Here is a 27,709-nt window from a genome sequence, read left to right as displayed (position 1 = left end):
AAGTTCAATCAATCTCAAATCTCTCACTCTCTCTATACTTATTGATCAGCTGATTGTGGGCGTTTTTTAAATGGCCAATTAGATTCTGCCACAGTCTCTTCCAGCCAATCATGGGGCTGCTGTCAAACTTTAAATCCCTTCTTCTCTTCTATTTTCAACGAGACTGCTTGATATACAATATGCCTGTACGGATACTCTACCATTACCGACAATAACTCCTCCATTCATTTACTTTCCATTATGTTACAAACTGTTTATGTAATCGTTGTTGTAAATACACACGGCATCTACGCGGGGGAATTCCTGAACTACGTTCTGCTTCACCGCCATCTAATCCCGATGACATCACATAGGGGTCTAAAATGCCAAAAGACTACAACATTCACATCATTCTCTGTGCCCTATCAAAAATTATTGTTAAAACCTTGAATTGAACTGCGCGGGAACACAAATGTCTGAGTCAGTGGCTCCAGACAATTTCTGAAACTTTTCCTGCCAACCCCCTGACATCAGAGTCGGAATACAGCAGGAAGTCTTTCATAAAATTCACAGCGAGCGGGTCGGCGTGTTGATGACGTCACGTGACAGACATGAAACTGGAATAATACAAATATCTTAGGGTGAAAAAGACGTAAAAGACACTGATGAGGATTTCAACTTGGAAAGACAGCGAGAGTTGAGAGGTTTTTGAGAAAAGGGCAGTCAATGTAACGTAAACACATTTTCTGATTTCCACAGTGGAACTTATACGTTATATCCTGCCTCTTGCATGCTCCACCCAGGAGTCCCTCCAATGCCTTCATGTTCCAGAAATGTCCCCGTTGTTGTAAACACATCTGAGCCGACAATCCAACAATGTCTTGCTGTGTTCTTCACATGTGAAAGACAAGTTCAGGTCTGCAAACAGCTTTAAAGTCCCTCCTGTTGATTCTATGAGGGAAATAAACAGTTGATGTTGTATCCCTGCTGTTGGCATATGGGGATCCTCATGTCAGCTGCCAGCCTCAAATATGCATGTGAAGCAAGAAGCGAAATGTTTATGTCGTGCCGGCAGCCTGTTACTGACACAGCTTCACAAAGTTAAAAATTAATAGTTAGTTAAAGCGATGTCTTGGCTCAGTTAGTGTTTGTGTACTTGGCAACATGGGCATGGAAATCAGGGTTTAATCCTGCCATAGCTGCTAGCTCTTTGATAGCACTGAAGCAGATCTCTGATGTTGTGCCTTCTGCTGCCTGATCGTTTCTGCATGCGTGTTGCTGCCGAGCAGAATTTCGTATATTTAAACAGCATTTATTGCGAATTCCACAAATTTCTCTTGCTGATGAGTATGTGCATCATGGGGCTTCAATGCTGCCCCATGCATGCTAGTTAAAGGTCGAATATGATTATGATGAGTGTCGGAAGTTGAATTAATTTAGCTGCATTTCTAAAGGTTGTGGTTGTTCTGGATCCTGTGCTAGGAAGCAGGATTTGTGGTTATCAAGGTGACGTCAGGTTCAACTCTGGGTTTTGAGTTTCATGAAATGTAATTCACCATGGTAACTTACGCTGAACAGCTAAGAGCCAGTTAAGTTTGAGATAATAGATCAAAACCCATCGACAGCCAAACTTCTGACCAATCAGATCACTGGAAAAAAACAGAATCATGGAGGACTACAGGATCCTGACAGGAACAAACGAGTTCACAGTAATGTAATATAATATAATGTAATATAACATAACGTTATATATTATAATATTATATTACGTAAAATAATGTAATATAATATGTTTGTGACAAACAGAGGGAAAGTTTATCACAATAAATGAAAAAATATAAAAATCTAATGTAGTTTAATTTTAATTGAACAAAGATTCATTAAATCTTTAATTGATGCTTTTATTTTCTAATTCAAACACTGCAGCTCATCATGAGGAGATACTGTGACAATAAATGGAAGCGAAACCCTCGTCAATGTGTTCGTACCAGCTTCATAGAACAGGTTATCCAGGACAGTCAATGTTAGGTTCAGTGAAACCAGATAATAAAAAGATGTTGAGCTTTCCTGTAAAGTATACTACATAGTGGTTTGAGGAATCTTTTTCTTCAGAGGCTGGTATGTAAGCGAGGGGTGAGAAGGCCAGAGCCTGGAAAACAAACATCTCTCTACATTCTTTGTATTCACATAATAAACTGTTCCATGTGAGTCACCTGAAGGATATTTTTAACTCTGCAATATTGACTAGGGTTAAGCCTAGTATATGCTCGCCATTCGCATCTTTGTGCACGGCAGTGTTTGTGGGAAATGAAGTAATTTCCCCTGGCAAGCAGGAGGCAAGACTCTGTACAGGTCTGTCTCTACAGACATCTCTATGACCCCCTCATCACTGTCAATAATGATGGAGCGTAGAGATTCTCAGATGGCTCCTGGAGGGAGATTGCAGGACGGTAGGTAGAGAGGAGACATTCTGTTGGAAACTATGAAGAAAACCCTGCAGCCAGTTTGTCTAGGCAAAGACGTGCGCACCAGCAAGAAGCATTGCTCCTGGAGGAAACAAGCCGGTGCCAAAACTGTTCTGTTTTGCGTTTCCTCTTCTTCTTCTGTCAGTGTTGCTGTATTTTTCTCAGCAGCGACACCTATTGACCTATTGTTTGGGAGCACACGTCACAGAGTCACGGCAACTCAACCGCAGAGGGAAAGGCGTCGTGTTGACGTCACAGTTGATGCGCACAAAGACTGATTCGTCGAGGATGTCAAGCAGCTTCAAGGTTTGGGTGGAAAAGTGTCCCCTCTTACTATTTTGCTTCAGGCAAACTGACCCAAAACAGACTAAACATCTTATTTTGTGATTTAAAACCTATTTAAAACCTAAACTATACAGATCAGCCACAACCTTATAACCAGTTACCCATTTAACTGTTGTGGCTGATCAGTCTAAATAAACTTCATTATGTCACCACACATCCTGTGGAGTAGATCCGTGTCCATTTATGCCACAACCACAGCTGAATAATGAAAAGCGCTCCATCCCAGTACTTAACATAACCAGATGAAATTGTACGACTAAGAACCGACTGAGTTTGCCAGAAAAGACTCTGGTCTGCTGTGAGAACTAAACCCTCCTTAACAAATATATTTAATCTCAGTGAACGAAAACCAAACAGTGTTGGCTTTGAGGTATCACCAGAGACTCCTGCCACAAGTAGGATTGTTATGGTGTTTATTTGGTCTCAAAGTTCGTGCACCTATTAACCACATGCATGCAAACTGTACTTGCTCCACATGCACAACTGTGGTTCAGGGAGCCCGGGGATGAGACCAGAAAGAACCAGCCCTTCTCTATGCATTCAGAACTGCTCAACACCGCCTGATAGATGCTCATTCGTCAAGTTGAATTTTGACACTTAAGAGGCGGGGATGCGGGTTGTTGATGCTCCCCTCCTTCCATTGGTCACTTTGTACCCAGCCTACCTCTGATCTTCTAACCCTCTTCCCCTTTATTTTCTCTCTAGCAGCTATAAACTTCACAGATCGTATTGCTGTCGACACAAAAATCTGATGTTATATAGGTTTGCACTCGTGGATACTGTTCTGTGCACTCGCAGGATAGAAATACTCTGTCGCGCGGAGGTTTTTTTCTTTTGCCCCGTGAATCTCGAGACTAAATAAATGCCCAAGATTGTGATGATAACCAGGGTGATAACGCACAACATACGGCTGCTAATCAAGCACGTCCCTGTCATTAACCTGTGTAACTATCATTGTAATCACTTCAGCCTCCGTGCTTCTCCGCCGCTTGACGTTGTTTCACCATGCTGTTTCCTAAATTAAAGGTCAACCCCGCTGTGCCTCTCAAACCGGCGGCACGTTGTAGAGCGAGTGCAATTCCATGTGTCAGAGCTGTATCTGATTGAACTGTGGCCAACTTTGGGACCTAAAATCCAATGCGTCCCACCGGGTTCCACATGGAAATTAGTGGGAGGTGAAAAATGACCCATCGGGTCACAGTGGCTGCACCGTACAATCACGTAAATTATGATTAGACCTTATTAGTGAGCTGGACGCCACGCTGATGAATGAGCTAGTGATTGTGAGGCACGAGCTGAAAAGAACAGATCTTTTGTGTGTAATTGATAACATTAAAAATGACTGCTTTCAGGGTCCTTTGAGCCATTGTAAACCAGAAATTTATAACTTAAGTCAAAATGTCCTCTGTAATAAAAAGAGTGTGACTTGACCTGAACTATTTGGTCCACTGCACAAATCGTTAATATTCTTAGACTTTGCTAAAGCTCGGCATATGTAAGGTCTACATAAAATGAAAGCGCAACTATTTGTTTTCATGCTTTTTTCATCTCAAAAACATTAAAAGAAGCACCACAATTTTCAGGCTTTTTGGTTGCAACAATCCAAAGAGAGCAAAACCCAGGAGAGTAATAAATTGGAAGATCCATTAACTTTAATGGAAAAATACAGAAATACACTGATAATGGTGGGTGTTTTACTGTACAGACGATGCTTTGGTGGAATGTCGCAGCACAGTTTTTAACACTATCAGGCTACATATACTGTACATGTCTGTTTAAGTTCCATGTTATATTTGTTGTATAATCTCATGGTTTTATCATCTTTAATATGTATGTTTAACAATTAATCATTATTACTTTCTTAGTCTATTTTGTTTTATCAAACTTGTGTTGATTATATATATTTTATTGTCTTAACTTTCGTTTATTGTTGTCTTTTCCTTTTTCCTTTTTAACATTTTATTTATTTATTTTCGAAATCCTATGTTTTGTCAATCACTTGTAAAGCACTTTGAAATGCATTTTAATGTTTGAACGGTGCTATATAAATAAAGATTGATGGACTTATTATATGTAAGTTAACACAGCGATAAGAGCAATATTATTTTTAAAATAGAATAGAGCTCAATATAAATCCAATAAAAAATCTAATAAAAAACTACATAGTGTGAGGATGTAAGAGGTAAAACAAAAGCGACAAGAGTAAAACCTAAAAATTAAAACGTGTTTACAAGTTATTGTACATTTTTCAGAGGTAGAGGAATATTGGACATGTATTGAATGATGATTTAGGAATCTTGCAGATCATTTTAAATGCTTTTTCTTAAGTAGGCATAAAGACAGAATGTACTAAGTGCACCAACCATGTTCCTAATGGGGCACTCACCTGCAGGTTAACAGGGGTTGGTAAATGTGTTCTTTATGAAGACAGGCGTTGATGTATGGGAGTTAAAGCAGCTGTGGGACCTGCACATGTGACAGGAAGTAATTAAGCTTCCATTACACAGAGTGGCTCATCTCCGTACACCAGTAACCGGAGATTTCACTCTTGTCGCTCCAAACACACGGTCACGGTTATTGTAAAAAGCCGAGCGTGACCCTCCTGTCACTGCAGCCTCTCCCTTCTGTGGTGACATCAGCATTAACGATGAATCATTATACAGGGGGTCGGGCATTTTCCTCTCATTACCTGACGGGCTGCAGCTCCCTAACCCCGACGACACCTCGGAATCCTATTATCCCCGTCCGCTCCTCCCGCCCAGTGGCACAGTGAAGACCCTCGCCACGCCGTCTTATGAAGCACTTCACCGTGACACACGTTGTTGACCCACAGTCGCACCGGTGATTTGCTGCACTTGTGTTACACAACAGAATAAAAGAACGGTGGCGTGAATGCAGAACTTGACGTCACACCGCACACCCACGCAATGCACACACAGGCCACACCGGAGTGTTTTTTATCGCCACGCGCACCCACACACAGACGCAAGCACAGCACAAATGAAACGCAAGCCACAACTTTCTTTGGAGATAACACTGTGTACTCGCTGCTGTGTGTACCCCTCAAAAAAGCATGGGTTCTCTTCGACTCACCGCCCTCTCTCCTCTCTCCCCTCTCCCTCAATCCCAAAGCTCTGTCATGAAATATGCATTCACATTCAATATGACGGGAGCCAAAGTCAACACACAGAGAGCCCAAGGTAAGAAACCTATTTCCTTTGCTGCGCTCAGTTGTAAAAATCGGCTTCTTCTAGCTTCCAGCCCCTCTTCATCAGTACAGCGCTCTGGATAATTTATGATACAAGTTAAAGCTGTGAGGCAAACACAATTACAGCTGGCCACCATGAGTCACTCTGTCAAACACCTTTTGTCTCCATTGATCATCAGGCGGAGAATCTGACGCTAAGTCTCCAGCTCTCTCAAAATCCAGTCTCTCGGTGAGTCAAGATTTCCTCGGCTGAATGTGCATTATGTGTCTTTGAACTGTCGCATAATACAACCAGGGCAAGTGTTTATGCAAGCATGGCGCAGAGAGCCAGCAGAGAGCCAGCAGAGAGTCAGCAGGCCTGGGGAGGGATGCTGGGAAGCATTGCAGCTCCAGGGCTCCTATTACAGGTACAGGATGTGAGAATGCCAACAGAGGACAAGTGTCTCTCGCCTAAGTTTGTCCAAGATAAAGTTTAGGGTGCTCTGACGCAGCGTGGCAGTGTCGTGCGAAGTGAAAAAAGACAATTAGAAGAGCCAAAGAAATTGGAAAGTAAATGGATTCAGAATGAGTCAGTGTATGGGTGCAGTGGTGAAACTCTTTGCAGTGTAATACAAATCAGTAATTCAGAGTTTTTAAATGCAGGTTAAAATACCAGACAGAACTTGTTCACATGCACTTGATTAAGGCAAAAATGAAGAGGTATAGAAATTGTATTAATAATACTGTTTTTTTTGAGGGAGAGACAGGACCACATCAGATCAAATATTCAAACTAATGCACAAAGTCTGAAAAATGCTGTCACAGAACAAGACTTCTGAAAATATGTACCACTGACATACAGCAGGTCTCCTCCATCATGAGCAGACACAGGGAGCTACACAATTAAAAAAAACAAAATCAATACCATCTTCATACTCCGAGATGCAGCCACAAAGTGATTTATGTCTAACATCATCAGAGAAAAAAAGCACGCCGCCATCTCAAGTGTGGTTCACGGCAGTTCGATGGTCACAGTGGCTTAATATGATGAATGAAAAGAATAGTGGAAGAAGACGTGGTAAATGTTGCTCCAAATCCATGTGTTCTATTCTATTTTCTCTCACCTGAAATATCGAGGCTCGAATGTGCACAGAGCCCTCGACTCAGATTGGAAGTGACAGAACCAATGAATAGGTCTGTACGCCCTATTTGGGATTTCTCTGCCTGGCCAACGTATATAAACCATCTGCTGCGGATATTTGCCGCCTTCATCTGATAAGAATTGTAGTTATTATGCTTTAAGTCAAAAGTGCACACACAGTAATAATATCTGCATCCACTAAGCCATTTTGGCTGGGAGCCTCAGTCTGCTAAGTGGTGTGCAAATAGAGAAAGTAAATTACCATAATACCACATTGCTAGTGGCGGTAAAAAGCACCAAGGACACACACAGCAACACACGCACACACACACACACACACACAAACACACACACATGCAACACACAGCAACAAAAAATGTTAATGTATTGAGCCAGGAGCTGAGATAAAGCTTCAATCGGTAAATCCACAACGAGTATGAATACCAATATCATTAATTCAATTTTAGTGCATTTGATGTGGAACAGAAAGAAATGAAAATAGAATGATGTCCGCAAATTTACTAAACCAATCATTTCATGCAACCTGCATGTTTAATACAAGGTTACTGCCAGCTGCAGGTTAGCTTAGCTTAGCATAAGGACTGAAAACAGGGGGAAACAGCTAGCCTTGCTCTTTCACGGTACCAGCACTTCTGAAGCTCACAAATTGACACGTTTCACATAACGTTTCACTTGCAGATATGTAGTCACATTAGTAGCATGGCTCATCTGGTTCAGACTGAAATACCTCAACAAATACAGATGGATGAATGAATACATTTTGTATTCATGGTGCCCAGAAGATAACCCTAACCCTAACATGCTAAGCTAAGATGTGTTCATCCATGTGTATTCAGCTCAAAGCACCACTCTGCCAAACAACATGCTAACAAGTGCTTCTACCGTGGCCGTACACTCTCAGTGTTGTTCAACTTCTTGCCAGAGTGAGACCAGCTGTCCCCCCCCCCCCCCCCCCCCCCCCCCCCCCGCACACCTTCCTCCATATAAACAACTCTTCTGTGTGTCTGTGAAATCTGTGTGTGTGATGCGTACCTGACTCGACAGAGAAAATCTATATCCATCACAGCAGGGCAAAGAAAGTCTATACTTTTTTAAAAAGGAGAGGCTATAGAACTGCCAAAGTGAATAACATAACAGCAGCCTGCCACTCATCAAGTACCAAAGCTTAAGAGAAGAGAAATGTGGTTTTTCGGTGAAAAAAAAGAAAAGGTAATGCTGGTGTGGCTTAAAAATAGAGCAAATAACAAGAACATCACGGTGCAGAAAATCAAGAAACCACAATATTCACCATGTTGGTGCTATGTAATAATAAATCGATTCAAATAACGCTATTTACTATACATTTTCAATTATTTTTCAACAGCCTGCATGGTGACATTTCACTTCTCTGCATTGCTTTGTGTGCTTTGTCCACTCAAACATCTTTTGTACATGAAAATACACATTGCCATTTGTTTTAATTTGGGCAGTTTGGCTGCACATCTAAACTCACCCACAGGAGCAGAAAAAATTCACTTCTACTGAGCACACACAATCTACGCTCCTCTGGAGACGCCGCGCCGCTGAGACCTGGCATATGGTGCATTATTCAGATTCAGGATGTATTCAACTGATAATTTGTGACTCTGCAAAGAGTAATTTAGCACAGACAGGACCAAGCAACCAAGAGTATTTACTCTGAGAAATGTCACGGTAATATTTGCTGTGTGCAATAAAAGTGGCAAGCTATATAAGAGTCCGGAATAAAATGAACAAAGTTATTAGAAAACAGAATTCTCTACAAATTGTAAATATATCCATGAGGATCTATCTATCTCTCTATTTCTCCTCATGAAGAAAGAAAAAACGATGAAATCAACCACTAGATGTTTAATCACAGAAGGAAAAACTAGATGAAAACAGTCGATTTTTAGATCATTTACTGTTCATTTCATTATTTATAGTGTAAAAGCAAAAGCAGCTGTGTTTCCATCTCTCCTGGAGTCTGAAAGGGCCATTTTTTTTAGTAAATTGCCCTTCATTCAGGCTGTTCTCATTGTGTCTGGAATTTTCTCATTTCAGGGTCAGTCCGGATGACCTGGCACTCTGCTGTCATGTACCGTCTATGTAATTATCTCTCTCATGTCCTCAGGGATTTTGCCAATTTCATGTATTGTGGTTTTGCAGCAGTTGAAGCGGTTTCTCCAGCTGTTGTGTACAATATGATGGCTACTCACTATAATTGAGTGGGTGCAGACTTTCTCTTGCTGCGTGCAGTGGAAGTTTTCTTGCCATACACAATCATGTAAACGGTGTACATTAAAAAGTTTTATACGTGATACTTAAATGTGATCACTGTTGGTTTTTCATGTAATAAACACAACAGTCTGCGTTAGTTGTTTTTCTGAACAACTACTTAAAATTTCAATCACCTCCTTAGGTTTTTTTTTCTAAAGCTGAGCCACAACCGCTGTTTAAGTCCAAGTAGCAGTTATCATGTCTGTAGAAGATATTATTTTAAAAGCACCTTTGGTTGTTTGTTTACCAAGTTTAAAACAACCTATTCCATTTTTCTCAGAAGCAAAAGGCGTCAACTATAGCGTCATACTGTTGCAAGAAGTCACAGGTCGTGGTCAAAATTCAAAACCTGGGATTTTGGTAACAGTATATAAACTACAAGCTAAAGAGAAAAAGAGAAGAAAATCTATAAGGATCCTTTTGGTTTGTCTCCTTTATTCAGGGCTCACTTGAATATGCAGTGTTCCTCCAGGTATTTTCTTTTAATCAACTATCCCCAATTAGGATTTTACACTGAACATTTATAGAAACTGTGTAATTGACACTGACTCTCAGTTTGGCTAATGCTACTCACATCACCAACTTGCACACAAGCTTGAGTGAACACATGATTATTTTTTCCCCCATAATGTCGCACCTCAGCCTCTTCAGTACAAAGCTCTAGAATCAAACTCAGTCCATGACTCTGCTGCTCTGCCTCCACCCAGAACTCCTCTACCTGCCACAATCAAAGAAGCTGCAGAGCTGTCTCTGCCGCAGACCAACCCTCTCTCCCCAACACCTGCATCAACGGTGCGTATTGTTGTGTGACTGTAGCAATAGCTCATCCCTGAAGAACAGCAGCCCGTTTTAACATGAGTGGGTTTATATAAAGTAAGGGGCCTGTGTCCTCACAAAATGAAGCCATGACGCCCCTTGGCGCTCGCTGCCTCTCCCTCATGGCGGCCGTGTGATCACCGCTGCCAAAAGGAGCACGGGCCTTCCTGCTGAGCTGGACCTCCTCATCCAAACAGCTCAGTAAAGGAACGCTGCCACCAAAATGACAGATCGTCACACACAGTTAGACTGAATGTTTTTATTCCGTCTATTCTCTGCCAATAGGGAGGTTTACTGTACGAGAAGCTTTACGACGAGAGCCCAAAACAATCAGTGTAAAGCAGATGGGGCTGTTTGAGGAATCGTCTTTTCCGTGTGAAACTGTGCAGAAATGGATCTTAAAAATTTGTCCTACAATAAACCACAAGCCAAATCCTTCCAGAAGTAGTCTATATTTCTCCCTATATTTTCCTCAGTAGGTTGTGATTGTACCGTTAAGCTTTCACGATTGCTCTAAAGTTCTGAGGTGCAGCCACACATTGTCAAGAAAAGTGTCTCATTATGCAGATAATTTCCCGGTGCTGACAGTCAGAGGCGGCTAAAACAGACCAGCGCAGTAATTACAGAACTAGATTCATCATAGTTACTGTCTGTAATTATGTCGAGGCAGTTTAACTGTAATTCAGCGATGAGACCGGAAAGTAGAGAATGTGCAAGAGGCTGCAGAAAATCTTCAAAAAACTAAAACAAGTAAATTGTGAAAAATAGGAATAAAGTGACAGGTTCCTCTGTGAAAACTGCAATGTGTGAAATTGAGACTTACAACGACCTTTTCTGAACTCTTTCAACATCCATATGACATTGATGGCTGACATCCATCCATCCATCCATTGCTATACCACTCGTTCACTTAAGGGCCGCAGGCCGAGAGGCGGAGTACACCCTGGACAGTTCACCAGCGTATCGCAGGGCCCTGATGGCTGGCAGGTTTACTTAAAGTCAGTTCCCTGAGCTGTAAATGGACGCTTTCACTCTAATCTTTTATTCCAAACTGTGCTTCTGTGCTGCAAAACAAACAGAAGAGGCAAACGGACAAAAAAAAAAGAAAAGGGTTGTAATACCAGAGACAAGAGCAGCCCGTGCTTTGTTCTGTGTGAATTTTCATTGGTATTTCTTGGAAGCCAACCCGCAATTAACAAAAGCAGACAGGAAACAAACCCACAGGCAGGACTGTGTTCTGAGAACTGTAAATCTCAGAAACACTATGTACCTTTCTGTACAGTACAAGGATCTGTTCAGTTTTTGTTTACCTCCGTTCAGTTGTTCAAATAACACAGAGTTTGAGAAAGGTGTCACGTGGAGTAACCCGTATTTTAACACTCCCAAAATATCAAGTTTGTCCCAGAGGACTTTACGGATCTCACCCTCGGTCAGACAGATCAGGAAAACTCTGCACAAAATCATAATAATAATGACGATAACAATAAAGGTTAATAGCAAAAAGATTACCAGTAAGGGGAAACACAACTATAGCCACCGTATCCAGTTTGAAAACCCTGATAGAGTTTCCCACTGCGGCCACATTCTTTCCTGGTTCATCTCTACTGCACAGTGTGGATATGAGATCTAGGTGGTAATACAACTCCTCCGATGACACTGTGAGATACAGGCCTGCAGCAAACTGAGCTATGATGCTTTCTTCACCTATCAATTCCAAAAATAGATCCAGACCTTGAAGGCACCTTCACAGTGCGTCTCAACTGGGGCTTTAATTCAAACTCTAAATTAAGATATAAGAAAAACGTCAGGCTGCGGGTTTGTGTCTATATTTCAGTTTGGGCTCATTGTTTCCAGTTCAAATGATATAAAAAGTCTCACAACAGACTTAATATAATAGTAATAAATCACACAGTGGAATAATTGGGTATATGACACAGCAGTAGAAACATATTTCATATATATCTGGAGCTCTGCTTGACGTATAAGATGGATTGCAGCCGGAGCACTGACACTAGAAATGTCCCCAAAGAACCTCTGTCAAAGCAACAATAATTAAATGTTGTCTCCTCACTGATACTTGAAACCGTCTCTAGATGTAATAAACTTAGTCTGGAGAAAAGTATGTAATGTTTGCCTTAATATATTTCAGCCTGCTTTGTTACTCTTTAGCAATTACTAACTTTGTAGAGAAGAGAACACTGATACCATCACGTTCAGATTTGTTAAAGTTAAAACAAAATCACGTTTTAAAATCTTCTCCTCCTGTTCACTTCGTTATTCAGCATATTCATAAAATCCAGCCATGAAATGAGGAAGGAAGGTGTAGAGTTACATTTAAGCTGTTTTAAGGCCATGATTGGAATTTCTTTCATAACAAACCTTTATGATATGTTATTTTGAAGAACACAGACACATTTTGGGGATTGTAATAAGCTACTAGAGTGGGACACACACAAACAAACATATATATACGTGTATGTTTGTGGTTGCAACTTATATATATATATATATATTTGGAGTATATGTGACATCGAAAGGCTTAATTATTACCACATGAATCAAAACCAATAATCACCAAACAAGGCGATAGTTGCAGCCCCAGTTAGGAAAATAAATGAATGATCAAAATATGTTATTTGGCTTTCTTCAGAGTAAATTGCTTTTATGCTGAGGCTCTTACAAACAAAACAAAAATATCTTTTATCAATACTTTGACTTGAGGGAAACGAGGAGCTGCAGGTTCTCCTTAAGAATACAAAGGAAGGAGTATCTGTGGAAAAGGCTTTGGGTCTTTGAGCACTTGGACACAGAGTGATTAACCTTTATCTTTCAACCTGTCTCCTTCAGACATCATTAGCACGAGGACACTCAAAAGAAAACGATAACGCGAAACAACTAGGGACATTGTGCATGTGCATCTCGTTGACCTTGTCACAGAGTTTTACTTCAGACAAACTTATGGAATGCTTTGTGACGTGCCAATACAACGTATCAAGAAATATGGCATGGTGCTAAAATGAATAAGTCGTACACTATAAAGTATACAACAGCGCTGACCCTGGCCAATGACAGTGTAATCCTAAGTAATTACAAATCCTGTCTATTCAATAGAATTTATTTGTTTTTATCCAAAGCCCAGAAAGAATGATGCTAATTAATCTGAAAAGCAGAAATGTCGGACGACTTAATGAAAGATCCATATTAAAGAACCAACAACAACAAACATTTTTAACATCCTTCATTACAAGTGATTCTATTTCTCTACTTTCAATTTGTAATGTTTTGTATTTTTCCCTTCTTTCCGATAACAGATCCGATCCTCCCGGGCGTGGATCATACCCGTCTTGCACAAGTCTGTGGGGAGATGTTCTGACATTCTTGGATCTTTTCAGCTGCTCTTTGCTGCAGGGTTTTTTATCGCTCTACCTTCCACTTAAAAATACTCCAAAGGTCTTCTCTTGGAATCAAGTCAGGGGATACACATGTACTTGTTTTCATATTTTCTTCTCCTTTACAAAATCTTGTGTGATTTTTGCTGCGTGTTGGAGATCATTGTTACGTTGGAAAAAATCCATCTCCTCTCAAGCTTCTTGAGACGGCCTCTGGTACTGTGGCTCTTCCTCTGCCACTGCTGCAACTGTGCCTTGGCCCAAGTTCAGTAACTATCTTGTACCCTCTCGCATCTTAATGAAGTCTTACCATCTGGTCTCTTTCTCGTTCGGGCAATTTTCTTTTCCAGCGGAGCCATGTTACCATTAAACATAACCCAGGTCGAGACCGAGGAAGCTTTCCCAGGTTCTTTTTATAACCTTGTTAATGCAGTTCCTCTTAATTGGAAATGACAGGTTTAATCACATTTCCTGCATTAAGGTTCTATTTTTGGGGGCCTGTATATTTAAGACACATCTAACCTGTTTCATTTCATTTGAATTATACATGAGATGATCAAATACCTTTCATCTTAAACATAACACAATTACTTTAAGTAATTGTCATTTGCGTTTGTAATTTTTAAAGAACCTTTGAATAAATTTCATATTTTACATAGTTTTGCTGTGTACTGCACACTATTAACTGTACTGTAATTAAGTTATATGGAGTTATCACAATTTGTAGCCTTATTTATGGTTTCCCTGCAGTACTTGTGGTACTTTATTTTAGGATTACTATATTTTTGTGGTATTTTGCTAATATATGTGACTCCTGAGCTGTTTTCACACATGCACTGAGGTCTAGACTTCTTCCTGAAATTTTCCAGAGGGGCTGTATTTGACAAACGCAACCAGATCCCCCAACGAGTTCATGTCTGAAAAGTCCTCCAGTTGAGACAAAGCACGAAGCAGTGGAGGAAAACTTTTCTTCACTGCTTTTCCTCCATTGTCTGAAAGCTCAGTCCACAAAGAGATCATGTCCTGACTTGCAGCAAACACTGGAACTCCATAACCTCACAGGGCCATGCTAATGAAGCTGGAGTAGTTTGAACCCAGGAGCCCACATGCTCTCACAGTGGCCTCTATGACCGACGAGACATAGTTTTACATTTCAATTCTAAGACGACTATTATTCTATTGTCACTTATGCCAAATATACAGAATGCATCAGCTGATTCAGTGCAGTTGTGAGTAAAACAACTCTTATGTTTACTGAACACACACAAACAGACGCACACATCAATATTGATAATGTTTCTGTATTTAACAACGCGGGGCCAATACCAATACAATTTAAGAGATTAAGAATTTCTGATACCATATATCAGCCAAAATATATATATATTTTTTTTTATATATATAAGATTTCCTCATCAAACCTTTATGACAAAGAAATATGAGGTTGGTATTTTACAGTAGAACCATAAACTTGTAATACCTGAGCAAAATATTTTAAACTGAATGCACATCTTTTCCTGCATTATTCTGTCAAATAAAAGTTTTCCTATCAGAGCATATCGGCTAACGTATATGCTGATACTGATATGTCTGTAAAAGGCTCACATCAGCCTATTTTATAACCTATATATAATATATCGGTCAGGCTTTAGTGTATATTGCTCTGTAGATCTAAGTTTACTGTTCACAAAAAGAGACAACTGCCATGATACACTAAGGCGTCCATGTCGTGATCTACACGTACATGTGCAACATATGACATTTACCATCCACAAACCTTTCACTGCAGCTTCTCCTTCTCTAAAGCTCACTGAGCAAACACAGGTTGAACAAACAGAAACTCAGAGAGAGAAATTCATAAAAAATGTTCTATTACAGTTAATTAAGATAATGGAAGCTGGAATGGGGGACGAAACAAGGAAAAGATCTAAAAGGGAGGTTGCACAGTAAATCAATTATTTGAGTCATCATCATAAAAGATTCTGGCCTATTACGTGAGTTCTTCACTAAAATCTTTATTTAGCAGCGAAGAGAATTATCATTGGTATTCTGTCGGGGACTTTTTTAAGTCAAACCCAAAAATGCTTTTCTCAATTGAGCCGGCACTCGAGAGTTCAAACGAATCAAACAGCTGACCTCTGTGGTTACGACCGAATGGCTCGCTGGAGATTTAGTGCACGGTGCTGATCAGAACATAAACAAAGAAGCAAAGAAATGTCTCACACCATCACTTTAAGATCACACAGGGACCCATTCAGATTAATATAGTATGCAGAGCACAAAAGCATATAAAGGAACACCACAGTAGATTATCTGACCGAATATTACTGCTATAAATCAATTTTTTCAATTGAACCATCTCAATGGTTATGTGTTTTTTGTCTCTACCCCAGAGAGAACACTCTCCTGAGATAAGCCTTCTCTATACAAATTAATTCCAGTTGAGTCAAATCAAAGTAGATGGCCTTAGCACACGTTGAACACAGAGTGCAGTGTTGCGTCATCCTCTAATTTAAAGGATCAGTTTCATGTTGCCTCAAACAGTGGAACCGACACTGCCCACCTCCCTCCATGCGTCCTTTACGTTGGAATGGTTATTAAGCAATACATCCAGTAGAGGGCGGCACAGAGTTGAGACTTTCTGACAAAAACAAACATGGCGATGGTGGAGGAGGTTGCGATAATGTGCATCGTAAATAAGAGGCGAAAGCGATACGTCCGTTTAATAGGGTGTCAGCATCACTGTTTACGTACTATTTTACCTTCACGTTGGCATGGTTGTTTAGCAATACATCCACCAGAGGGCAGCACAGATTCTGGAGTTTCCGACAACAACAAATAGTACACAGAGCGATAGGATGTGATAATCTACCTCTTAAGAAAGAGACACAAGTGACTGTCCCTGTAGTTTTTTAGCTGTTTTTTTTTTACCAAGACTTGAATGGTCTCCTCTAAAAGTTACACCGTTGTTTTAATTTCCTTCTCGTGTCCTTTGTGGAACTATTGGCTCCACTTCCCCCCACGAGTTCCTGTGCTACTGCTCCTTTTATTTGAGTACGGACAGAAGGCCCCGGCCTTTTACTTATGTATCGAACGTTAAGCATTAAGATGCTTGAGAAGGAAATGTAAAGTGTACTGTTTTGACTTTGGCTACATTTCTTTGTTTTTATCCTGTCAAACTGTTTTTAAAACCATTTTCCCAGTTGACCTCAGACTTGCACATGCTTTTTTTTTACATTTTAATGTGCTGAATATGTTAAGTGATGTGTCAAATTTGTTTTTCTGCTGCCTACAGTCAGAAACTGGCCTGTAGGAAAGTTTTTTTTTTTCATTCAGTAACGCCACAGGCTGGTCTGCCCGACAACAGCTGCAAAGCTCGAGTTTGACTGGAAAAATATTCTGCTCACAATAGATACTGTCATTTAGCTGGAGCACCTTTAAGATGGAAGTAGGCTATACATATCCACCTCAGCTCAGCTCTCGAAAGCTTTCAAGACAAGGTCCTTAATCTTGTGCTGATATTACTGCAAATTGACCAATTACACCGTGTCTCTTTTCCCTCCTCTGTCAATGCCTCCATCACCTCTTGTTAATACCTTGTGCAGTGCTTTGTGTTTTATCACAATTACCTGGTTCTGTTATTGCCTAATTGATAAATACACCTCAGGGAAGCCAAAAAGCAAGATACGTGTTTCCGTCTGCTCTAGTTTGGTTCAACTTGCTGTGAGCTGTTTTTTCCCCCCCTCCCTTTCACACAGGAGCTTCAGTGAAGCAAAGAGAAGACCATTTTTCAAAGACACATGACATTACAATTCTGTCTCTCTCCAACAAATCAATAGCATCCCTCGTGTCCGCTGATTTCAATCAGGTTTTCTCATTAAGAACGAGAGAGCTCTTTTCCATCTTTTCTAGAGGCAGAACAGACGCACCGCCTGTGGGGGCGTGATCGCTCCCTCCTCCGTATCATCGAACAGGTGCTGCTTGCCAAGTTGCAGAGAAGTTGACCTTTCTCTCCTCTGAACCCTCCTGAAAAAGTCGTACTGTTGCCGAAATTCAGAGGGTGTCGTTACACTGCACAAAGATACACCATCTAAATTACAGAGTTGATAAGGTGAAAAAGTTCTCACAAAGTAGCAGCACAAAGAATTTCAAGGCTAACTTCTCCAGGAGGTCTCTACATGCATGCTGAAATGAAAAGTGGAAAAGTGCTCGAGGATTGTTTTGGAGGCCAAGTTAACTCCAGTTTCAACTAAAAGCTCTTTTACAAGCAACCATCGCAGTGACGGCTCCGGTGCTTCAGGATATATAGATATATATTCACCCGCTTCCCTTGAACAACAAAACACGGAAATCAGAGTCAGAAATAATGTTGCACTAAGTGCATTGTGCTGTATGTTGCAGGACTGGAGTACTTGTCATCTGCCCAAGCTGAGCCTCGTACATTTTCTGCAGTCACCACCAAGGCTCCACTTCCCTAATTGGCTTGGGATTTTGAGGAATATCCATTCCAGGCAGGCTGTTCTGTGTTAAGTCCGCGCCTCCGGTACAGTGTCACCTTCACAGCCTGTCCTGTTGCTGTGTACTTCTGAGGGAGACGAATAAGACTGAGAACTCGGGCACTGTTTTCTGTGATGGATCAAGGAAAAGGGATTCAGAGGCTGACTTCTCTGATAATAGTGCAGGGCGCCACATAAAGGATCAGCTTAACAAAATTGAAAGTAAGGCAGTGGCAGACACAAAAAAACACGTGCACACAAAGAAAATAAATCCAGTTTACTACCTTATTCTCTCTCTGACAGGTTCTGTTTAGTGTCTAATGAACAGCTTTGTTTTGTCGACTTGTTGTTTTGTCACACTGGGCCATAAATGACACAGCTATAAGTATGTCTATCACAGGGCCCTGCCAAAGAACACATTATGGAAATATTCAAACGGGGTGAAAAGTCCTGATCAGGGTCATTATTACTGCGCAGACTCTCGCTCCGAAATACGTCAAACATCTATCTTTACACACGAGCTGATTCTGCAACACAAGAAAACGTTACTCAGCTTTGTCTTTGTGCCATTTTGCTGTTGTTGCTCATAATATCTCTGCACCTGCATTATGCATGAGGTCCTGCTACATTTTGTCTTGTCTTGCACTAGACCGACATTGTGCATCAACCAAGCTAAAATCATTTTACACCTCTTTTATGGTGCCCACATAGACTGCTGAAGTACCCGCGATATGGTTGTGGAAACTTTTTTTCTCCTTCAAAGATGGAAAGTCTTGCATTATTCAAATGCTGGAGGAGCAGCAGGTAAACATATTGTATTGTCTTCATGCACAGCATCTAGATGAAGGAGAGGCTCGAGTGCCTGTGGTAGCAACTGTAACCGTCAATGACCCATAAGACTCAGCATTTCAAAAGAATTCTTTCTATACAAGTTGCAAGATGCATATTCTGAATAACTGCAGCAAAAACACCTCTCAAGGAAGAAGATCTATGAATTTTGAACAGTGGTTGCTGGTGTAAAACTACACATTTTGTTACGCCAAAGGATGTTATACAAGTAGAATTCAAATGGTGGCTGACTAAACAACACAATATGTGTGTGCAGTGCACACACATATTGTGTTGTTTTTTGTTTTTGCCTTTTGGCGATAAATCAAAGCTGTGACAGCCGGAAAAGGCAACAGGGAATTTTTTTGTTTCTTTAATAATATTAGAATAGAATTAGGTTAACAGAGGAAAACAGTCTGCGTTCCTTTCTGCTCAGTAAAACCAGCATCAGGCTACAGCAAAACCCAGTGAGAGTAGAATGCACTGCACAGAGATCAGGATGAGAAAAAGTAAACATGTTAAACTGGCTGATTTGTATCATGTTGCATGTTTAACTGACTCAAGCCAAGAGTTTCCACAAGCAGCATCTTCAGTGGGAGTGAAAATGAGTGGGACATGACTCCAGAGGGACTCGATGATGCTGGTGGACAGAGAGCTAATTTACTCCATGAGTGCATCAGATTACATTTTTGCCTTTACATCTTTCTAAACTAATAGAAGTCTGCGGTGATTATAAATAGATCCGTTCTAAACGTTCAGTGAGCGGCATGTTCTCATGTCTGTGTGGGTTTTCTCCAGGTACCTGAGGCTTCCTCCCACAGTCCAGAGAAGTGCAGATCAGGGTTAGGTTAATTGGAGACTCTAATTTGACCGTAGGGGTGAATGTGAGTGTGAATGGTTGTTTGTCTCTGTGTGCTGGCTGTGTGATACACTGGCGACCTGTCAAGGGTGTATGCTCAATATGTGGGATTGGCTCCAGTCTCCAGCACGACCCTCAAAGGATAAGCGGTATACATCAGGGACGTAGGACCCACACAAGGCAACAAGATCTATGCAAATTGATCTCCTGCAAATTGACTTTACTGAGTGCATGGGACTGAAACATGTGGAATGGGTAAGTTTATAATACCATAGCTGTTTAGGATAAGATAAATATTGTTGTGATTGATAATCGGATGCTAAGTCCCCTATTTTAAAGTCAGGAGGAGCCTCAGGCCAGGTTCAGACAAAAGGAATTGAAATGATATTCAGGTCGGGTTCTATCCCGTTGTGTGGGCTATCTACTTGATTTCTGTTACGCTTCACCTAAACAGGGAAAACGTCAGGCTTGGGTCTGCTGCGGACACGGGAAAACAGAATGCCTGTCGGGTTCAGGTCGGTTAGGTTTGGACAGAAAATTACTGCATGTCCATCCCCCGCCCCGACCTCTACACCCGTACACTCTTGCTTTGTAAGAGGCACACTCACAATGAAATTGGGACAGCATCAGAACAACTATAAAAAAAAAAGCAACGTGTCACATTAAATCAACTCATGGGTCAAAGGCAGTTCTCGACAGCACTTTGTTTGGTTTTCGATGGAGAATCTTTCGCTGTCTCCTGCATAGATTTTTTTTATCTGGCTCGTTTTTTTCTTTGGAGAGCAATTTGTTACCTCTGAATGTGGGAGTGGGGTTTTTTTAAATTTTTTTTTTTGAGTAAGTCAGAATTGTAGAACCATGAGAAAAATAAATCAGATTTGAGCCGAGGCTGGAGACTGTTACAGAGCCCGCCGTCGCTCAGCTGAAACAGACTGTCATTCAAAGAGCATATGTGTTAAAGGATTACAACACAGCTCAGTTATGGTAGACTGGGGTATCACACTGTGCCGACTAATGGAAACGTCCATAAGCAATAATTCTGTGAGGCAAAAAATAGCAGCAGACGAAGAGCAGAAAATCATTAACACCAATCGAACCACTACTCACCCTGAAAATATTATTTGTATAATAGCAGTGATATTAGAATTAGTGTCATTTTGCATTATTAGCCTATTATTTTCTTTATGAAAATGTTTTCATTCATTCAATCCAATTGCACTTTGGCATTTTCTCCTGGTGCTGTTGCACTTTACTATTAGTAGCTCAGCTCAATAACTATAACTGCTTTCTCAGCTGTAACGTCTCATAAACGCTGTCAGCAAACCGATTTAGATGACTCAGTCTGTCTACACTGTATTTTAAAGACAAACACAGACTAACACACTGTTTAATGAGTCCAACAAGTTACAGGAGAGACGCTAAGCCTTCAATCATCGGCTCTTATCTCGAAAAACCCACAACAGTGGTCTTATTAATGCTCTTCCTGTACAACAAACAACCCTCGCTACGTGTACGTTTCAGCCTAAATGATACGAGTCAAGATGTTAGCAGTCCCAGCATCAAAGCAGCTTTTTGAAACTCTTTCCTATTTGCAGTTTCAGGGTCATGGCTTGTGCAGAGCCTGTCCAAGGCCCTTTTTTCGTCACTGCAATAAAAACTGCTTTGGTCTGCTGGTCACTGGGGAAATCAAGTCAAACTTCAAGAGGCCCTGGTTGAGACTCATTCCTCTAATAGGGTAGCCCGAATCCAGTCATGGGCTGGAATTGTTCCTCGATGCCTCCCAGTGAAATGCATTCCTTCACTCTCAGTATTTCTAACCATGAAATAATTGAAACGAAAAATGCCCCGTACTGGGATTATGGTGTCTCTTCAAATCAGTGTTTGAACTAATGTGCCCATAATTGCTGGTTCGTAGACTATATATATACTATATGCCTTAATATGGAAACAAAAAAATGTGAATACTGTCTTTAGCAAATGTTTCACTTTGCTTATTTAAAGGGGACATAGCATGCCCATTTTACCACAAGTTGATATGGTTCCTTGGGGTCTTAATGAAATATCTGTAACATACTTTGGTCAAAATACCACAAGGATCATATAAAACAGCACCCTTTTTACCCTGTATAAAACAGCCCTCCACAGAGTGACCTGTTTTGAGTGCCTGTTCCTTTAAATGCTAATGAGCCAGCTCCCCCCTCCCCCCTCTCCCCCCATGATTTTAAACGATATAAATTACATATTTTATATGATATAAATTATCAAATATGCATCCCATACTTTGTATTCCCCTTCTGTTGTCCTGGAGTTTTAATTTTCCCAATCACATAATTAAATGTCCCCCTCTGCCCATCCACTACAAGCACACAAGCAGACAGACAGAGAGAGAAAGAGAGGGGGGGGGGGGGGGGCTATGAAGACCATCATTTACCCCCGAACCCCGACATTCAACGGGTACAACAACAAGCGGAGAAAGCAGAATCGCGGGCTGACCTTATATATACAGTCTATGTGGCTGACCAGCACGGAGAAATGCACGTCCCGTGTGAACAGCCAGGCGGCTGCGCTGCCTCGCAGCGGCGCTTCCGCGTCCGGTGTACCCCGGCGTAACTACTGTAACCCGGCGTAACTACTGTAACCCGGCGTACAGTAGAGCTGAACACTGCGGAAGTCTTCCACACAGCTGGCAGTGTGGAAGACCGCTGCGAGGCAGCGCAGCGCCGTTCTCAAGCGCGCAGCCGCCTGGCTGTTCACACGGGATGAGCATTTCTCCGCGATGGTCAGCCCCATAGACTGTATATATAAGGTCAGCCCTTATATAAAACCTCCTGCTTTCTCCGCTTGTTGTTGTACCCGTTGAATGTCGGGGTTCGGGGGTTACAGTAGCGCTGAACACTGCGGAAATCTTCCACACTGCTGGCTGTGTGGCGCTGACACAAATTCCAGCTCACGCACGGGAGAGCGAGCGGTCGCTCCCGAGCAGCTGCTGCAGCCTCCCAGTCCCAACGATCCAGACAAATGCCACATGTGAGTGAATCGCGGGCTGACCAGCGGAGAAATGCTCGTCCCGTGTGAACAGCCCGGCGGCTGCGTGCTTGGGAACGGCGCTGCGCTGCCTCGCAGCCTCGCTGCCTCCGGTGTAAACCCGGCGTAGCGAGTGTGGGGGGACGGGGACGGGGGGGGGGGGGGCCAAGACCATGTAGGGAGACTTCCAGTTCCTTGTTACGACACAAAACCCAGGAAGCGCAATCGAGTCGCTCAAGCATGACGTTTCTGACTTAGAGGAACTATAACAAAACACGCGAGTGTTTTTTCCCCAGAGTTTTTGGGTTGGTAGACATGCCAGATACCCACATTAACCTGTAGAAGCACTAACAAAGTGGAATTTGCATGCTATGTCCCCTTTAAAACTGCACTGTAACTAAAAATTCAGAGTCAGGTTTTAAAGGCTGATGCAAGACTGATGATATCAATTAATGAGCAAGAGAGGAAAAGCATATAATACTGCATCTATGCGTATGTTATACAGATCATCCAATTGTGTTGTTTTAGACAGATTGCAGTGCATTCTGGGAAGTAGGAGGTGACTAATTAATGAAAAGACACAAGGATTAACGCCCTGCGGTTATATGCCTCTGCCAAACAGTCAAGTTGCAGTTGCATGTCTGTCCAGATCCACATAATATGTAATGAAGACTTCATAGGAATGTAATAAAAATGTATTGATTGTTTTTGTCATGATTTAAAACGGGAATTCTTAAGTTAAGGCCGTAAATGTAGTTTGTCACTGTGACTTTTGACCTTTGACCTCCAGAATCTATTCAATTAATATTTGAGTCCAAGTAAACATTTTTGCCAAATTTGAAAAAAATCCCTCAGGGTGTTTCTGAGATATCACATGTCATACATATGTATGTACAATCCAAAAAACATAAGCAGAGTGTGTGTGTGTGTGTGTGTGTGTGTGTGTGTGTGTGTGTGTGTGTGTGTGTGTGTGTGTGTGTGTGTGTATGTCTTAATTTTTCTCCCCTCTAATCCTTCTCCCTCACCAATCCCTCTTCACACCTATGCATCCTTTCACTCATCCCTCCTTTCCTCGCCTCCATCCTCCCTCAATCCCTTGCACATCTCTCCCATCCTCTCCTCCTTCAGGAAGCGTCTGACACATGAGACAGATCCCTCACACTAAAGTCTCCCTGTTCCCACCTTCGGATTCTTGTCCTGAATCAGCCGACTGCTTTGAGTCAAGATGTATGAGCTAGTTGCACCTAAGAAAAACAAAGTTCCTCAATCCTGAAAAGGGGAGAGAACATTCTTGTCTTGCATTTTGATATATGTCCTTGTTGTTTCTAATGGATCCATAATGATTTACTGGGAAATAGCCGTGGGAGGGCTCCAGTGTGTGTGTCTGTGCGTGTGTGTGTGTGTGTGTGAAAAGCATCACACATGTCAACCTATTATTAGCTATAGTCTGCGCCCAGGCTGTTTTGGACAAGTAAATACGCTGCTATTGTCTGGACGTGACACAATAGCCATTATAGCCCTAAATGCCAGGATGCACCGCATTAGATTATGCCAAGAATAAAATCAGGTTTTTCGCAGATTTGCAAGAAACCCTCAACTGACGCATTACATTTCATACAAATACAATGTTTGCATTGTAAGATATTTAAAATCTACATTTGAGGGGTGGCTCTGGCACCAATTCTATTTATCTCACATCTCAAAATTGCCACTTTCTTCTCTTTTACTTGTTTTCCACTGACCTATTTAATGATCCTCTAGTTCAAACAAAACGCTCAACACACAGATACCTGAAGAAAATCTACATAAATGCATATTCTAAGACTAATGTCACATTGGAAGCAACACTGGCTAAGCAAGACAGTACATTTAAACCAGGGATTTGGCTTCACTCTCCCTCGTCTAATTACACCTTGCAGAAATGTGATAAGGGAGAGCAGTCACAGGAAGCAGGGCACAGACACAGACCTGCAGTTATGGCAGGAGCACGATGAGCAGCAAACAAAAAGACAGACAGTCTGGCAAAAATCACCGCTCACTGTCTACTGGTGGATGGACATGTAATGGAAACCATCATGAGGTTAAATGAGAAAGAGGATTAGCGTCGGATCCAGATAATGATCTATGTCCTGGCAACGGCAGCAGGAAGAAACAGATCCTGGAGACGGCTCACTCTCTCCAGACTTTGAACTTTTCAGAGTATTTTCATCAAATCGTTTACGACACGAAATGCACAATAGGATCTTCAGGAAGAGGAATATAATTGTGTACCTCAAAGGGAGAAAAATGAAGGTAAACGTGATAATCTTACATTTTTGAAAGATGCTAAATGGATTTTGAGGATTATATTTCACTAAAATAAGTTTAAATTGACCTCCTATTTCAGGGAGGTTTTTGTGCATGTCTTACTCAAGCTTGCATTTCTTTCAGACTCTTTTCTGTCCAAACATAAATGGTTTTATTAAATATTAGAAATAAATTCACTGAAGTTTCAACACAAAACATCAGTGGAGCTTATTTTTTATCAGAACATTTATTTTCTATGCAGGCCAGTGTCTAAACTGGAAATCTCAAACCACACACCTTCTGAGCATTATCCATTATTGAACCTCTAATAAATAACACTTCATTTAGAATAATCTTTACAGTTTTAAAATATCAGCCTTGGCTTATAGGAACATTTGGTTCAAGTTAATTTTCTATGAGATGCTCGCTCCCTGCCTGAGGGACGAGAATAAAAAAAAAATCCCATCAGAATGAATAAATACATGTGATTAAAGTTTGATGGGCCACCGTGTAACTTGGCCATCTGCACCGCCCATCGTCCTGGACAACCTACGCATTTCCACAAGGGTGCAGGGGGCTGACAGCTCCGCGGTGCCACATAGGACGGAGATCAGTGATCAGCCCGAGTAGCCGCATCGCCACGGACCCAGACAGGTAGCTTATCACCGGACTAAAGCGGCGAGCACAGCCCCCAACAGCCGGGGAAGCTGCGGATGAGCGCACGGATACATCAGGAAGGACCGATTATTGTCTGAGGCGCAGCTGCTACAACCGCGCAGAAATTACAACAATAAAAAGTAGAGACGTCCCCTGCACAGGCGGCCACATTCCGCAGGATGAGTGCGGCTCAGCCCCGCAGCGCACACGCCATGATGGAGAGGAGGAGAGAAAGGGCATCGCTGCTGTGCCTACCTCACTCGGTGTCTCCATCCCACTCCGGCTCGTGGTCCTGATGCTGCTGCCGCCGCTCCGACATCCTCCTGCACTGTTGTTCCACAGTGAGGAGGGGGAGCACAAGGGGGTGGGGGGTGAGGGGGACGTGATGGTAGTGGAGCCGGGCTGACGCGTGGCCTGACGAGGCAGGAGACGGCCAATCAGAGAGCGAGCCCGTGGATCCCTCACCAATCCGCTCAGAGAGGGAAAGTGCGGAGCGCGTGTGGACACACGCAGCAGGGTAGATTGTCTCTGAGAGAGGATTTCAGTAAACTCCTGCCAAGTGTGCTCCAACCAAAGATCACACTCTGTCTGCTGTCCAGCTGGAAAAACCTCCTCACACAACCAAGTGTGTGCAGGGGTATTTAGTTATATACTATAAGTTATATAAAAAGAAGCAGGACCTTTCTTAGATTATAGAGGCATCTCTAAAACTCAGTATGTTCAGTAGAAGGCTCATTGTTTTAGACTGTGCTTAAGGGCTAATGTGAAATAGTGAATACAAATTAAACTAAAGAATGTATAATTTATATATAGACACACAAACAAAAATATACACACATAAACATATAATAAAAATATAAAGGATAAAAAATACACACAATATGTGTAAACACAAAGAAAAACATAGCCTAATCTATGCAATTTATGTTGTATACATAAGTATATAGGCTAAATACTATATATATATATATAGTATGTATACACATACATAGATACTCTTTTAGGATATATATTCAACAGTGTAAAAATGCTAAAATGTATACTTTGTTGTGGGCTGTGCAATATTTTCACATCAGTATTCAAAAGTACTAGTAGGGTAAATGCTGCATACAAAACCCTATTTGTGTCCCTACTTTAAACATTACCTTATACACAGCCTGATTTTTAACTTGATATACTTCCTCCTTACATGCTGAAATACTAATCCTTCCATATAAACTAAAATGTATATCTTGTTTTGCAGTTGTAGAGGTGGTCAGACTTGACAAATTGGATGCTAAGCTTGTGGCCTACCACAGTGAGCAGCAGTAAGAGGATGAGTGCCCACATTTGGTCATAGGCTTATTTTAGACTGGCAGTAAAAAATAATTTACGGTGTGGTTTCCTCCGCTGCTGTATATCACACTGCATGTGCTCAAGCTGTCCCTCATCCTCCTGCCTGTTAATGCCCAATTTCAAGTGTTCTTATAGGCTACATACAATCGGTTGTCCTGCTGGAGGGACACCTGCAGTCTGAGCTCCAAAATCCCCCCTCAGGGGTGGGGATAGCTTCTAAAGGAGATTACACTGACTGTGTGAAAGGGATCTGCTGACCTGACCCTGTCTACTGTAGGCGGCTTCTGTCAGATGCACGCCTGACAAGCTCTGTGACAGCTCGTCCTCTCTGTGTTTGATATGGATGAACTCTGGAGATGGAGCGACAGATTGGCATTTCACGTACGGTACACTGATGCTAATGCATAAAGTAGGCCAGAGACTTTCAAAGACACGGACAAATGAAACAATGACATTCATACATTTTATTGCTCTTAGATCAGCAATAAAGAAAGTGAACCAGCCTGACAGCATGACAAAGTCAGGAATTGTCTTATATCGGTCTAATCTAAAAAATACAATTCTTCATTGCAAAATAGTTGTCGTTCAAGATAGGATACAAATG

General features: G+C 41.6%; 1 protein-coding gene across 2 annotated transcripts in view; it reads right to left on the bottom strand.

The window, feature by feature from the left end:
- b3galt1b (UDP-Gal:betaGlcNAc beta 1,3-galactosyltransferase, polypeptide 1b) overlaps positions 1-26,114 on the bottom strand; it is a 45,320-nt gene extending 19,206 nt beyond the window's left edge. The window contains exons 1-2 of one of the 2 annotated variants that reach the window (XM_034573940.1): positions 26,026-26,103; positions 18,062-18,246 (exon numbers count right to left, since the gene is read on the bottom strand). The gene's annotated coding sequence lies outside the window, so the exon portion shown is untranslated. Of the gene's footprint in view, positions 1-18,061; positions 18,247-26,025 lie in introns of both variants that reach the window. The other variant, XM_034573939.1, reaches the window with a different exon arrangement.
- Positions 26,115-27,709: the final 1,595 nt, after the last annotated feature.

This window comes from Hippoglossus hippoglossus, chromosome 21, assembly GCF_009819705.1.
Source record: "Hippoglossus hippoglossus isolate fHipHip1 chromosome 21, fHipHip1.pri, whole genome shotgun sequence".
Taxonomy (NCBI): domain Eukaryota; kingdom Metazoa; phylum Chordata; class Actinopteri; order Pleuronectiformes; family Pleuronectidae; genus Hippoglossus; species Hippoglossus hippoglossus.
The sequence above is the reverse complement of the archived record's forward strand: the minus strand, read 5'-3'. Positions and strand labels throughout refer to the sequence as shown.